General features: G+C 47.8%; 1 pseudogene; it reads left to right on the top strand.

The window, feature by feature from the left end:
* Positions 1–324: 324 nt before the first annotated feature.
* Positions 325–10,969, top strand: LOC140218514 (CLIP-associating protein 2-like; annotated as a pseudogene).
* Positions 10,970–15,520: the final 4,551 nt, after the last annotated feature.

The following is a 15,520-nucleotide window of genomic DNA, read 5'->3' as shown; positions in this document are numbered from 1 at the left end:
GTGACCGTTCCATCTGTTAGCTAAGTAGTCTGTTTAGCCGAAGTAGACAGACAGAACGACAGAGAACTTTAATTAGGTCCTGAGGTGCACTACCGCTCAAGAAAAAGAAAAAAGAATCTCGAACCAACTTGTGTGGGTTCACAGGTTTCAAGTTCTATAGTCTTCGTGGGACAGAAGTAGGTGGGGTTGGTACCATGTCTCTCAGGAATAGAGGGAGGGGGGTGCAGTTTTAAGAGCAACAGCAATAAAAAAAAATGGGGGGAGGGTCTTGAACAACTTACAAAACTACTCTTACGTGCCTATCGTAGCGCAGCCAGGCAATATTTCACACCCATATCTGCTGTACACCCGCTAAAAATATTGGGACCATAACAGATTATCTGCAAACGGACGGCCCTCGTGAATATTGGTTAGCTCATTATACCGGTTTAATTTCTGCAAATCAACAGGTAGCAGCGAAAACGAGTTACACTGGCCGAGTATGATGCGAGAGCCTATTGCCCGAAGAAGAAAAATGGTGCTGTTGAGGCGATCAGACTGCACATGCAAAGCAACGCACGGGCTAATGGGAGACTTCGTAATGGTGGGAGGGTGTCCAGACTAATTTCGACCACCCGTGATTCTTAAACGTGACTCCAAAGATTTTTTTTTTTTTTTTTTTTTGGCGTCCCGTCCCCATCGAAACGGCCGGGAATCGATCCCCTGACCGATCGATCCGAGCTGAGCAGCAGAACGCCATAGGCACTGAGCTACCGCGCCGGGTCTCTGTCGGTGATGGTAACGTAAACAATAGCCGAAAGCGTTTTACGTCCACTAAGAGGCGCTGTAGCGGAGGGCTTCGGACTCACTTTCATTACTTTTTCCGCTTGTGGGCATATTAGCATTCTGCTCCCATCGGGAAGTGACCGCCTTGACAGGAAATTAAACCACGACGACCTCAGGCTCAGAGCGCCATAACCACTGAGAAGCAACAGCGGACACAAAGGGGCAATCAGCAACCACCACGGCACTGAGGGGACGCCACTTACGTAACTCATCCATCGACTATACAACAGGCGCCGCGATACTCACCCATTTGCCAGCCGCGGTTAGAGTAGTGCAAGTTTTAGGAGCGCCATGGACGGCGTTACAAGTACCTTGGCTCCGTTTCATCAGCAAGAATTGCAAGTGAAAATTAACCTGCGCTGCTGCAATGGTGTCAAGCACGATGGCATCGCCGGAGCGAATCAGTCGAAGTCGAACGAAGGGTGTTTTCTGGTCACAGCCACGCAGTAGGTCTGGCTCACCCACATCGTGGCTGAGCTACGCTTCATACTCGGCTACACTCACAGACGGCACGGGACGAGTCCGCCGAAAATCTGGAATTCCCGTGCCAGTGGGCACGACCCGCGAGGTAAGCCCCACGCGGCCCACTGGAACAACCCCTGGTTGATAGGAATGTACGTGCGTCGTCTCAGCGGAGGCACAAGGCGCTCTTTTGTTGGTACTGGGGAACGGTATCGCCCAACTATCATCACAACAGGCGCTCTATTGATGGCACAGTAGATACTGCAACATAGCAAAGAGGCAGAGAATGCTGTGGCGGATGCATAAGTATGTTGGAACACGCCTCCAAGAAAGAACTGGTACGATGCCCTCGACGATCAGTCGGATGAGAGCGAAACGTCCAGTGTTTCCTCGGACCACTCGTTCACTTCTTACAACCGAGGTGGTTATGAGGGCGACATCGCACTACTAGATGTGCCAAGCATCTTGCAGCGTCATACCAGCATCCACTGGTTTAACCGCAAAGAGGGTTTGTTGGTCCTGCTGTCAGTGCTGCGGTCGAGCCGCACCCTCTCTCTGCTTAACATCAAGAAAGTCACTGACATGTTCACCAAGATGTTCATGGACCCACACACCAAGGTATTCCCACGCTTTTTGGTAGCCTTGGGGGAGCTGATCCACGTCCATACTGCGGAGTTGCATAGCTGTCTGTATGTTCTGCTTACCCGTCTCCTAATCAAGACTGAAACCGACCTTTTAAGTTCGCTGCAAACAAAGATACAGAAGGTCCTCTCTATAATTCGAGACTGTTTTCCTCATGGCGACCAATCTCCAGCAGTCGTGAATTACATCACTGATCCAACACATACTCTAAACATCAAGAACAAGGTCACAATTGTACAGTATTTGATATCGCTGCTGCAAGCGATGGACTCTGGGGACTTGCTGGTCAACACATCCAAGGCACACTCAATGGTATCAAAGATCTTCTCCCCAGTACGTGATCAGAAGAGTCCTAAACCTAAGAGTCATGTCCAGGAAGTAATTGTGTCCATATTCAAGCTGAGGGCAGCAGAAATCAATGGGTTATTCAGCAGACTTGACCCTGACAACGAGGCTTTTGCGATGGGTCTGTTTCAGTCCTACATCCATGGTCGTACTGATGACAGTGAGCTGCGAACACCTAGTCCCATAACTCCTCCCTGAGAACGGCCTCTCGCGACGGGACCGTTCCACACTCCTTCGTCTGCGCACGGGCTCCGTGTGGACGGCAGCTAGGCTCCATGCCAAGGGGCGCATCGCATCGCCGGCCTGCAGAAGGTGCGGTGACGCCGAGACCCTCGAGCACCTACTCTGCACCTGTCCTGCATTAGCCCAGGAGCGCGCTCCAGTCACTGCCACCTACCGACGGTATGGACTCCCGGCTACCTCAGAGACACACCTCCTCTTCCCGGCCCGCTACCACCTCCCAGCACTGGCAAGCCTGCTTGAATATGTGTACACAAATGGGCTCCTAGATCGCCAATAGACTTCGGCCTCGCACGGCCTCTGCCCGAGCGCCGGCCATCGCCCCTGGATGATGCTGACGTCTGCTGCCTGAAACCTGCTCTCCATTTCCCCCTCGATCCTCTCATCTTTCTTTCCCCGCCCCCATTCCCCATTACGCTGCGCCGTGCTCCCATATGGACTGCAGAACTGAGCGTATTTTCCCTCTCCCAAATCACGAAGAAGAAGAAGAAGTCCCATCACGGTACATGTCCATTACGTGGACCGCTGTCGGCTTTCGATCTAGCTCTGCGTTTAGGAATCCAGTTCCTCGTTTCTGGCTTCTGCTTTCGGGGCGTAGGTCAAGTATCGGGTGGTATTCTCTTGGCTCAGCTTGTAATTTTCCGTTACTCTTTTCTTTATGTGTTCTTGTGTTAGCCTTGCTTGATGTCTGTATCATCGCCGGGCTACGGGGCTTCCCCGTGGTCAGCCTCGGTAGCTCCTCATGAGCTGCCGCTGGAGTTTTTTCTTCGCAGTGGAGCCAGCAATGTTCCTGTGGCCATGGTGCCCACCGACGGCGGAACGATCAATATGAAAAATCCAAAGACGATTCAGGGCGAATTGCAGAAGGCCACACCGCACTTCCGCCAGATCACAGAGGTCCGCCAATTTGGCAAAGGGGGTATACTATGCTGCTCACCAGACCAGACCTGTGTGAAAGAACTACTCAGTTGTACCACCTTCGCTTCACATCCGGTGAGCTGTTTCGTACCGACACATCTCGCATGCTCTAGAGGCATTGTGCGAGGAGTAGACGTCACTTTAACCCCTGACGAGATTTTAGACATGTTCTCGGTGGCTGGAGTCATATCCGTTTACCGGTGTAGTCGAGTAATTGACAATAAAAAGGTACCAACAGAGTCAGTCATAATTACATGTGCTGGGACGATGCGGCCAACAGAAATTAAGGTCTGGCCCTTAATTTACAAGGTAGAAGCTCTGGCTCCACGCATTCTACAATGCAACAAGTGTTGGCGATTTGGTCACAGCGTTAGGGGCTGCAGATCTGCACCCCGCTGCCGTACTTGTGGAGACAACCACAATTTTAGTGATTGTTCGTCATCAGAAGAGAAATGTTGTCTCTGTGGTGGTGGTCACCCCGCTAACTACTCGAATTGCCCTGCAAGATCACAGGAAATGCAAATTATAGATGTCATTGAAAGGAGACGCTGCTCACGCCGTGATGCTGTTGTTGAGGTTCAGGGGAGACCTAGGGGATATGCAGGAGTGACAGCCCGTCAGCAAATGGTTGCAGACTCAGCCCTTTCCGATTCTATTGCGACAGCGGTCGAAAAAGCGTTGTCAAAAGCAATGGAACAATTAACATTAAACTTGTCAGAGACGCTAGCTCAAGTGCTGACTTCACAAATGATTCAGCTGTTCAGTCCTTTAACGAGTGCTAATGCTAGCCCGCAGATTCTTTCACAGACCCTAACATCGAATGCTCAACAGCTAATGGATCCATTATCAGTCAATGTAGAAGACGCAAACATTGCGAGGCCATCAACTTCTACTCAGCAGACCGACAACGGCTGCTTGTCTGGATCAGTGTCGGAAAACAACCAGGACGTAGAAATGGACCTCCCGACCCTCAAACGCACAAGATCACCTAACGATAACTCATCGGTCTCTGTGCCGCACTCAAAAAACAAAAAGTTTGTGAAAGATAGTCGTTCCAAGTCAGATTCTAATTCTAACTCTTCCAGCTCTGTCCCTGAATCAAACCCCGCAAAGTACGGTAAAGACAGTATCTCGAAGAAAGATTTTCTAAAAGACAGTATTTTAGAGCAAGCGGTCTCTAAAGTAGGCATTAATTCATCATAGGTTATTTAAAGGTATTACAGTGGAACTGCCGTTCCATTATTTCAGCAGCTACCGATTTAATTTATTTTTGTTCACAACTTTCTCCCGACATTATTCTTTTGCAGGAAACTTGGCTTTCCAACGGCCAAGATTTTCATATAAAAAATTATCGTTTATTTCGATTGGACCGTCCATCGAGGGGCGGAGGACTTGCTTTCTTGATAACAACTAAAATATGCCACAAAGTAAAAATTGCCTATCAGTATATGTCTAAAGAGTGTGAGATACTAGCAATAGATGTAACTATTCCTGGTTGTTCCCCATTTTCATTAGTTAATACATATTTTCCCACAGGCGTGCATGATACTCGTTTCCTCGATACCGTAGTCAAATCTTGTAGGAAAGAAATTGTGCTAGCCGGAGACTTTAACTCTCATCATGTGTCTTGGGGTTTCAAAACGGACTCATGTGGAAAGCGATTGTCAGATTGGGCAATTAGTCAAAATTTTTGTTGCTTAAACACGAATTCAGCTACCTTTATTCAGGGCCTTTCTAAATCAGCATTGGATCTTACATTTGCCAGTTCAGGAATTGCCGTAACTTCCTGGTCTACTGTCGACTCAGCCTCAACTAGTGACCATCTTCCTATTAGGTTTGATATTGTCTGTCCTGTTATTCCCCTGGAGTCTCCGACGCGGACTTTTGTCAACTACCAGAAATTTCAGAGTGTCTTGAAAACGGTCCTCAACTCCCAGAAAACGATACCCAATGACATCAAAGCCATGCGGCTTTGCGCTGTATTAAAATGTTCCTTTAAAAAGTCCCAATTTAATCTTAACATAAGCAAAGGTAATACCTCTCCTTGGTGGAATTCGGATTGCACGCGGGATTATAGAAGACGAAAAGCCGCATGGAAGAAATTACTTTACAATCAGTGTCCGAGTAACTGGAGTGATTATAAATTCGCAGCTGCTGCGTTCAAGAGAACTGTAGCGAGTGCCAAATGCGAATATGACGAAAAACATCATGACTTCCTCTCTAAGCCCAGCAACAAAAAAGCTCTGTTCAGATTCCTGCGATACAGAAAATTCATACCGACACGACCGAATACTGAATCGATAATTCTTTCACCACGCGAGATATCTGCTTCATTAGAATTCATAGGAAAGGGCTTAGCTCAACTCTTAACATCACGCTTGCCGAATGGGCCACTAAGGCCCCCCACCGCCGATGACTTTGTGGAAGTCACAATGTCAGAACTGTCTAATGTCCTTGGGTCTCTGCCTGCCTCAGCTCCAGGTCCTGACGGCATTTCCAATGCCATGCTAAAATTATTGTTTGAAATGTCTCCCGACGACATTCTGAATACGGTAAATTATTCTCTACAAAATTCATGGATTCCACAAGAATGGAGGACAGCCAAAATTATTCCGTTGCTTAAAAAACAAGGAGCCGGCTACAATCTTGACAACATTAGGCCTATCTCTCTTACGTCAAATATGGTAATTCTAATTGAAAGAGTTTTATATGATCGTATGATGGATCATATATACCAAAATTCGTTACTGAGCACATGCCAAATAGGTTTCCGGCCCGGTCTGTCCATTTGGTGTGCGCATGTAGATTTAGAAAGCCGCATCCAACTTGCTCAACATAGAAAAGAAGTGAGTGCTTTAGTGACTCTTGACATCGCAAAAGCTTATGACAGCGTAGAGTACTCTCTCCTGCTAGACAGATTACAGTCCTACGATTTTCCTAGATATATAACGGCATGGATTTTTGAATTTCTAAGAAACAGAAAATTTCATTGTTTTCAAAACGGTTTTTCTTCAAGGCAGTTCGATCAGACAAGAGGGGTGCCCCAGGGGGCTGTTCTGTCTCCTGTGCTATTTAACCTATTGATGAGTTCAGTTCCGCTGCACCACGATGTAAGTCTGTATATCTATGCCGATGACATTGCATTTTTCGCGACTGCTAGAGACATCAATTCTCTTCACCTGTCTTTGCAATCGTACCTCTGTACTCTACAGACGTGGCTTCACGATCTGCATCTCTCACTTAACGTAAACAAAAGTGCAGTCCTTGTTTTTCCGTTATCCGGCCCGTTACAGTTATCATTAGTATATGAACAAAGAACCATTCCTCAGGTAGAGTCAATTAAATACTTGGGTATCATATATGACGGAAAACTTAACTGGCGTTCTCACATAGAGAATATTGGAACGAAGGCGTCACGAGCCGTAGGTCTACTACGTAGAATTAGTAACCGACGTTCTGGTATGCGAAGCGACACACTAATTATGATTTATCGTATGTATATACGACCGATTCTAGAATTTGGCTGTGTTTTATTCTCTGGAAGTGCAAAATATAAATTAAAGCCCCTTATTCTGTTAGAAAGAGAAGCTCTTCGACTATGTTTAGGTCTCCCTAAATTCGTTGCTAATAATGTATTATACCAGGAAGCGCGCCTACCTACTCTTCACACGCGATTCCGCATGCTTACGGTTCAAACCTACTTAAGAGCTTATGAATCTTCGCTACGACGAGGACAATATGCATTTATTAGTGAACCACGTCCATTTTTTGAGAACACGTGGTCACGGTTGCATACCCCACAAGTTGTATTTGTGCAAGCACAATTAACACCTTTAAATGTTAGCCTTAGAGAAATAATTCCGCTTCATAGCTCTACAGGATCGCTCAAAATTGAATTTGCAGACATTTTTCCTAACAATGCAAAATTTCTGCCCACAACATATTTGAATGACCGTTTACAAGAATATTTGGCCCGTTTCAAAATAAATGTAATAGCGACTGATGCTTCTTCGTGTGAAGAGAAGGCAAGCGTGGGTATCTACTCACCATCCCTTGATTGGTCTTTTTCACTTCGCCTACCAGATTACACATCAATTTTTCATGCCGAACTTCTGGCAATAGTTCTTGCCTTGAGGAAATTACCCGTTGATACTACAAGAGTTATTATTGTTACAGATTCTCTATCTGTATGCAGCGCACTTACTGCGTCTACAAAATCGACAGCATTGAACACGTTCTATTCATTAGCTCCGCCTCATTTAAGCTTAGTTCATATGGTATGGGTCCCTGGCCACCGAGATATTAATATTAATGAAATAGCCGATTCCTTGGCCAGAGCTTCTTTAACAGGCCCGGTGCTATCTCTGCTGCCGGCAACGGCGCACGTCACTGCAGCCAGATATAGACAATTTTCTTTGAGCGAAGACAAAAAAGCCCTGTCATTAGCAAAATGCACAGATTTCTCGCACCTAAATTATTCTTGGAACCGAAAATGGTGTCCTAACCGGAAATTCGAAGTTTCATTTACTAGGCTGCGTTGCCGTATTCCAGCACTTAATTTTTACTTGCACAGGTGTGGTCTGGCGGTATCCCCTCTATGCTACCTCTGCAATGAACCCGAATCTATAGATCATTTTTTATTATCTTGTCGGCGATTTGCTGTTCACCGAAAACTATGTCTAGAAATCCCACTTCAAAATTTAGGATTACCTTTAAACAGCAGTACTATTCTCTCCCTTGGAGCAACAGTATTGGGATACAGCCACAGGAACATATGCCTAGCCATTTATAATTTTCTATGCGGCACAAAAAGAATGTCTTGTTAATAGTTCTTAGTTTCCACAATTGATTTCTTCTACTTCAGTCTACGAAATTCAAAAAATATAAAAGCACAAATACACAGTTTAAATCCTTCTAGTATTGTTGTTCAAAAATTTAGCTTACCCAAGTCCAAGTATATGTTTCTTTTAATAATTTAGTATTCCTATCAACGCAAGGTTTACTATAGTATTGATCACTAGTTTTACTCAGGTATTCACAGTTTATTTTTCATCTTGGATTACATAATTATTTTACTTTTTGTGTTCGTTATTTATTAACCAAATTCTTTTATTCACTCAATCATATTACCACCCGATTCGTGGCCTATCCCCCATAGTGGGTTTGTGCCATTTGTTGAGGATTCATCATCATCATCATCATCACCATTCTCCCATCAGCAGTACGCCAAACAGGGGCAGCCGGTGTAGTGGGAGCCGGTCAAGCATGCAAATACAGCGTTCACTGGAAGAAGAGGAGGACAACACTGAGAACCTGAACCCACCCGAGCTGTACAGCTCGCTGCAGCGCCGAACCGCTGCCCTTACCCACCGACTGGCATTGGACCCGGGCCGGGGGATAGACCTGGTGGAGTATGCTTCAACCCCTTGTTCTGGAGGCGCCAAGATACTGCTGCAACTGTGTGTAGGGGGAAGCTTCAGACAGCGGCTCGCTCCCCAGGTTTGGGAGGAGCTGTGCACTTTCTCGCAGCAGCAGCGCCTGAACGGCCGCCGCGAGGTCTCGCACGTCAACCGCATAGAGAGCTGGGTATATGATGGTGAAACTGGTATGCATCGGATCAGGCGAACATCACTAGATGGCGTTGTCGGCGAAAATGAACAAGACACGCTCAACAACATCTTTGCCATACTTCAAAGCCTTAGCAGCAGGACGGAGCTTCGCAAGCAGGCCTTGTCTGAGCTCATACCCCTCACTAAGGATGGCTCACCAGAGTTGTGGGATGAGAACTTCAGGAACGTGCTACGGTGCCTAGTAGAGAACCTCGAAGAACAAGAGGTGCCTGTAAATGTGGCGGCTTTAAGCGCCTTGGCTGAATTGAAGAGGCAGCTCAACACTTCCATAAGTGTGCCGAGATCACCATAATCAAGATCTTCGGAGCATTCAAGTAACCTGAGAGAGAGGTGAGTCGTGCTGCCGAACTGTGTTCTATGGAGGCTGCTGCTGTGCTACCACCCGAGCAAACAATGCGGCTCCTGCACTCATTCATCAGTGAGTCGGATGACCAAGACGTCATCGCTGCAATCAAGGTCATGTCCGAACTCGTGGAAGTGCACCAAAAATTATAATTGTGGAGCTTCTGCACCAGATGATGCCTGTTTTGCTGAAGGCGTATGACCAAAGCGAGAGTTCCGTACGGAAGGCGGCTGTATTTTGTATGGTGAGGCTGCATGTCGTGGTCAGCTCTGAATTGATGAAGCCGCGTTTGGCTTCCCTTGCGGGAAGTAAGTTGAAGCTTCTCAAACTTTACATCAAGAGTTCACAGGGAAACAGCAGCGGAAGCACACCTGGCTCCCCTTCGAATACAGCATCTTCCTCCAGTAACCCCTAAAATGTGCGTGGGGTGGAGGGGGGGGGGGGGCAAGCAGCACTTCACGAAACAATGCTTCCCTTTGGGCTGCCACCATCGCTTTGCTGCTGTTTTGCCTATAACTGTGGCCTCATGCTGAACTTTAGTTATTGCAGCAACTCAAACAGGAACTTGGGTTTTATGTGCCGTGTGTTTTTTTTTTTTTTTGAATGTGTGACTACAGCACATTCTGCTGCAAAGTGCATAGCTTCAGGTTTAGATTACAATAGCTGTGAGAGAGCACGCTCCATTTTCATGCGAACAAGTTGGTTTTTTTCAGGGACTTCCATTTCGGTTTTTCTTGATGTATTAAAATATACACATGGGAACACATGTACTTCAATGTCACATTATTTTCTCCAAGAGTTGACTAGCGCTTAGTAGGGCGGATTAGTTGCACAAGCAAGTTGCTGCTGTGCAAGACTTGGCAACTGAGGGCAAAACGTACTCCCAGCTTATAAATTTGGCCGTGACACTCATGCTCGCGCACGAAGTGTTTCAGGCCAGTTACACGTAAAGCTCACCCACATTGAGCCATGTAAGCGGGCAAGAAGTTGACTGCTTCAGTAGTGTTACACCTACTTTTGTACCATTAGACAAGTTTTACAGCGAAAGTGTCTATGGCTATAGGATCTGGAAAAGCGTGTGCTAGATGCTGACAAAAACAAAAGAAAGGGTCCAAGCACAATGGCACATACCTCTGTGGGCTCGCGGACCTGTAACGCGCCCTTGAACTACCCTTGTCACACATGGGACCCAAGAAGGTCCCAGGTAAAAGGGGAAGAACAGATATTTGACAGCAAAGCTGTCTATGGCTGGGATCTGGAAAAAAAAAATGTGCCCGAGATGTTTACAAAAACAATGCGCCGGAGCGATGAACGCTATTGCCCAAACGCTTCTCTATGACGATGTGTGTCGAAACGTCAGTGATCTGGGAATGTTTTGCGCATGCTCCACGTAACGGAATTGTAGCTTCGCCCGCATTATGTTATCAGTCGCGGCGGTCGCTCGGAATGTTATCATCTCATCGACCATGTTATGACGCATGATCATGGCCATATACGTACTGGGTGTCCCAGCTAACTTTAGCCAGAGTATACAAATATGCAAATGCCACGTAGCTGGAAAGAACCAAAATATTTTTGTTTGCCGTCGCTTGGAGATACTCAGATTATTTTTTTAATTAAACCTAATTACATACGTCATCATCATCATAAGCCTGTTTTATGCCCACTGCAGGACGAAGGCCTCTCCCTGCAATCTTCAATTACCCCTGTCCTGCGCTAACCGATTCCAACTAGCACCCGCGAATTTCTTAATTTCATCTCACCACCTAGTCTTCTGCCTTCCTCTACTGCGCTTCCCTTCTCTTGGTACCCATTCTGTAACCCTAATGTTCCAACGGTTATCTAGCCGGCGCGTTACATGACCTGCCCAGCTCCATTATTTTTTCTCTTGATGTCAATTAGAATATCGTCTATACTCGTTTGCTCTCTGATTCAAACCGCTCTCTTTCTGTCTCTTAACGTTATGCCTAGCAAACTTCGTTCCATCGCTCTTTGCGCGGTCCTTAACTTGTTCTCAAGCTTCTTTCTCAGTCTCCAAGTCTATGTCCCGTATGTCGGCACTGGTAAAATAATTACATTATTAGTCCTAATCAATTAATAAGCTTTTCAAATATAATAATTAGATTTAATTAAATAATCTAATTAGCGACATGAAAAACTCCTGATATAGATTTCTGTTGCTGAATACGTGCTACATAAAAGTGTTTTTCCGAGCGTGAAAGCCGTGAATACAGACAGGCAAAGTGCCTCGAGCGGTCAGTCGAGCGTCAATTTTGCGTGCATCTGTGGGCTGCTTTCAGGCTCGGAAAAATACTTTTATGTAGCACGTATTGAGCAACAGAAAGCTGTATCGGAAGTTTTTCATGTCTCTCTACAATTTTCTCATTAACACTTTTCATCTAACTGTATCATTTGAGAAGTTGATTAATTAATAGCACTAATTATCTGATTACGTGGAATCACAAAAATTATTTGAGTATCTCCAAGCGATGGAAAACATTACCTTTGTTCTGTCCAGCTACGTGCCATTTGCATATTCTTAAGTTTGGCTAAATTTACGTGGGACACCCTGTATAAAACATGGGATGGCGGCTCTCCTTCGCTCCCATTGGAGAGTCGAAAAGTATAACAAAAGGCAATAGTGTACCCACCAATTACCGACTTTTAACGTGGACCCAGCGCGCCCCGACGACAAGTGGATTATGTCTTTCCTGTTGGAACGGCTTGGAATTGAGTGCTACGCGGCCGTCAATGTGCCGACCACGCGTCACCGGTCGTGTACAGACTCAACCTTTGGCAAGAACATGTCTAGCATAGCAGTACAACCGATCGCGGTATAGCACGGTGGCCCCAAAGCTATGGCCACTCTGGTAACCACTGAGACAAAATAAAGACGATAACAACCACGAAGTTACGTGTATGTCTCTTTATTGAATAAATATAGCAATAACCATTGTTGGAAACTCGGTGCTGACGCCCGTTATTGCCAATGGGTCGCAAGCCCCAAGGGTAGCGTTGGCCTGGCGGCCTGGGGCACTGGAAGCATCCGAAGGTCCCGGCAAAGCAAGAGTAGACTGGTAACAGAACAACTTGTTTATTCTAACATAGCAAAAGAGCGGCCGGTCAGGTCGACCGAAGTGGAGAGACGGGAGAGCACGTAACTCAACAGAAGAAATCGGAGCCTCTCTCTTGGCGTCCGGGGGCAGCTGCTCTTATACTCTCGGCGTCGCGGGCCAGAAGGAAGGTCACGGGATGAGCCCACGCGACGGCGGAGCATGAGCCCACGCGACGGCGGAGCATGAGCCCACGCGACGGCGGAGCACGGTCGAGCCGAGAGACATGTTGAGACGAGTGTAGTGACGCATCGCCAACCCGCCGACGGACAGACCTCCTGGCTCCTCACTTGGGGAGCTCCGCTCCCCGGCTGCCGCGCTTTGACAAGCGTGGGCACACACACACACACGCACACACGAAGACACGTGGCACTGAAACACGCCTGGACACGCTTGGCGGGGAGGCGTTGCGGCGGCGTCGAACGGGCCAAAATGTCCGCCGCTATTGAGCGAAGCCCCGGCGTCCGTTGCATCCGCGCCGGCATTACCGCGCGTTGTAGGCGAAACGTAACAGACCGCCCCGCCGGGGGAAGGAGATCCCGATGGTCAGGGGACTGCATCCGCTGTCCGGAGGGATGTCGCTCGATGATGCTCATAACCGAAGTCAGGCGTCCTTTGGCGTTTCTTGAGCGCAGCGCACAGAGAAGGCCTCGTTCTCACGTTCAGGTGCACACAGGACACTGCAAAGTGACTTCGGGAGAGTTGACATTTTTGTTCTCGTTTCCGGCAAGCGTTAGAACTACGCCGAAAGTCAACCGCTCAGTCAGCAAGCATGGCACAACCCTCACTAAGCCCTGCCAGGCTCTTTCCCCTTTTATACTGCTGCCTAGTTCCTTACAGTAGTTTAGCAGCACTCAGAACGCGTCCACAAATCGGAAAAATTGCACTAGAAAGCACATCATCACTTTGAAACACTACACAAAAGCAATAGGTTAAAAATCCTGCCTCAGGAAGAAAAACATCCGTAACAAGCAATTTTGAGGCTGATTCCCACGTTAGGGGCTTCGACTTAAGCCATCGGCGTTACCGTTGAGACTCCCCTTTTTGTAACGCACCTCAAAGGAATATTGTTGCAAAGCGAGGCTCCAGCGCAGGAGGCGGCCATTTTTGGGAGAGATGGTCTGCAGCCATTGGAGAGGGCAGTGATCCGTCTCAATGATAAACATCGAGCCAGCTAGGTAACATGACAATTTCTGAACGGCCCACACGATACACGCACACTCTTTCTCGGTGGCGCTGTACGCCTGCTCACGACTCGTCAGCTTACGACTAGCATACAGGACGGGGTGTTCTACTTCTCCATTTTCCCGTTGGCACAGTACAACGCCCATGCCTCGCTCACTAGCATCGCACTGAACAACGAACCCTTTTGTGTAGTCGGGCGATCGTAGCACAGGCTGGCTTGTTAGGGCGCTCTTTAGGGCGCTAAAAGCTCTTTCCTTTGTCTCGTCCCAGACGACTGTTTGCGGCTCTGTCTTTCTTAGAGCATCCGTTAGGGGAGCCGCGATATCAGAGTACCTGGGGATGTACCTCTGATAGTAGCCGGCGACACCTAAGAACGACCGAATATCGGTCTTCGTGCGCGGTTGCGGGAAGTCTCGCCCAGCGGCCACCTTTATTTCAGAGGGGCGGCGACGACCCCGACCAATCACGTGTCCGAGGTAGACAACCTCGGCCTGTGCTAACTGGCACTTGGGAGCCTTGACTGTCAAGCCCGCATCGCGCAGGCGGGTTAGCACTGCCCGCAAGTGCGCCATATGCTCAGGCCAGGATGCGGAGAATATCGCTACGTCGTCTAGATACGGTAAAGCGAATTCTTGCTGTCCCCGCAACACTTTATCCATGAGGCTTGAAAAGCAGTATGGCGCGTTCTTCAAACCAAAACTCAAAACTTTAGGACGGAATGTCCCCATTGGTGAAATGAACGCCGCATACCTACTAGCCTCTTCTGTAAGTGGAACCTGCCAATAACCCCTGACAAGATCTAGGGTGGAAATAAACTGAGCGCTACTCACTCTCTCAAGGCGCTCCTCGATGTTAGGGATCGGATAAATTTGATCCTTAGTGATGGAATTAAGCCTGCGGTAGTCGACGCAAGGACGAGGTTCCTTGCCCGGTACCTCAACTAAAATCAAAGGGGAGGTATAATCACTCTCACCCGCTTCAATAACACCGAGCTGTAGCATTTTCGTTACCTCAGCCTCGATAATATCGCTCTGGCGGGGTGACACCCGGTACGCCTTGGATCGTACTGGCTCTGGGGAGGTAAGTTCTATGTCATGAGTAAGGACAGAAGTCCTACCAGGCCTCTCAGAGAACAGACCTTGAAACTCTTGTAAGAGCTGGTGTAGTTCGGTTTTCTGCTCAGGCGACAGCGATGCTTTACTTATTAAGTCACTAATGACTTGATCGGTGTCTTTCCTGTTCGTCACTGAGCCTAGTCCCGGAAGCTCGACCGGAAGCTCTTCGGGAACGTTTACCATCATGCACACCACTGCTTCCCGTTGCTTATAGGGTTTGAGCAGATTACAGTGGTAAACTTGCTGTGCTTTCCGCTTTCCTGGCAGACTCACCACGTAGTTAACGTCCGACAGTTTTTGAACAATCCGTGCTGGGCCCTCCCACTGCACGTCGAGTTTGTTCTTTAGCGATGTGCGCAATATCATGACCTCATCGCCCACCTCAAAACGACGGGCCCTGGCTGTCCGATCATAATAAACCTTGGCCCTCTGCTGGGCCTCTGCCATTGCTTCACCTGACAACTCCTGTGCCCTTCTTAAGCGTTCGAGGAGCTTAAGCACGTACTCTACCACGACTGGGTCGTCGCCCCTGCCTTCCCATGATTCTCGAAGCATGCGAAGCGGAGATCGCAGCGAGCGACCGTACACCAGCTCAGCTGGCGAAAACCCCGTAGCCGCATGCGGCGCGGTCCTTAATGCAAACATCACTCCAGGCAGACACAGCTCCCAGTCAGTTTGATGTTCAAAACACAATGCTCTCAA

This window comes from Dermacentor andersoni, chromosome 1 (genome assembly GCF_023375885.2).
Source record: "Dermacentor andersoni chromosome 1, qqDerAnde1_hic_scaffold, whole genome shotgun sequence".
Taxonomy (NCBI): domain Eukaryota; kingdom Metazoa; phylum Arthropoda; class Arachnida; order Ixodida; family Ixodidae; genus Dermacentor; species Dermacentor andersoni.
Note: the sequence above shows the minus strand (reverse complement) of the source record. Positions and strands in the feature narration are given on the sequence as shown.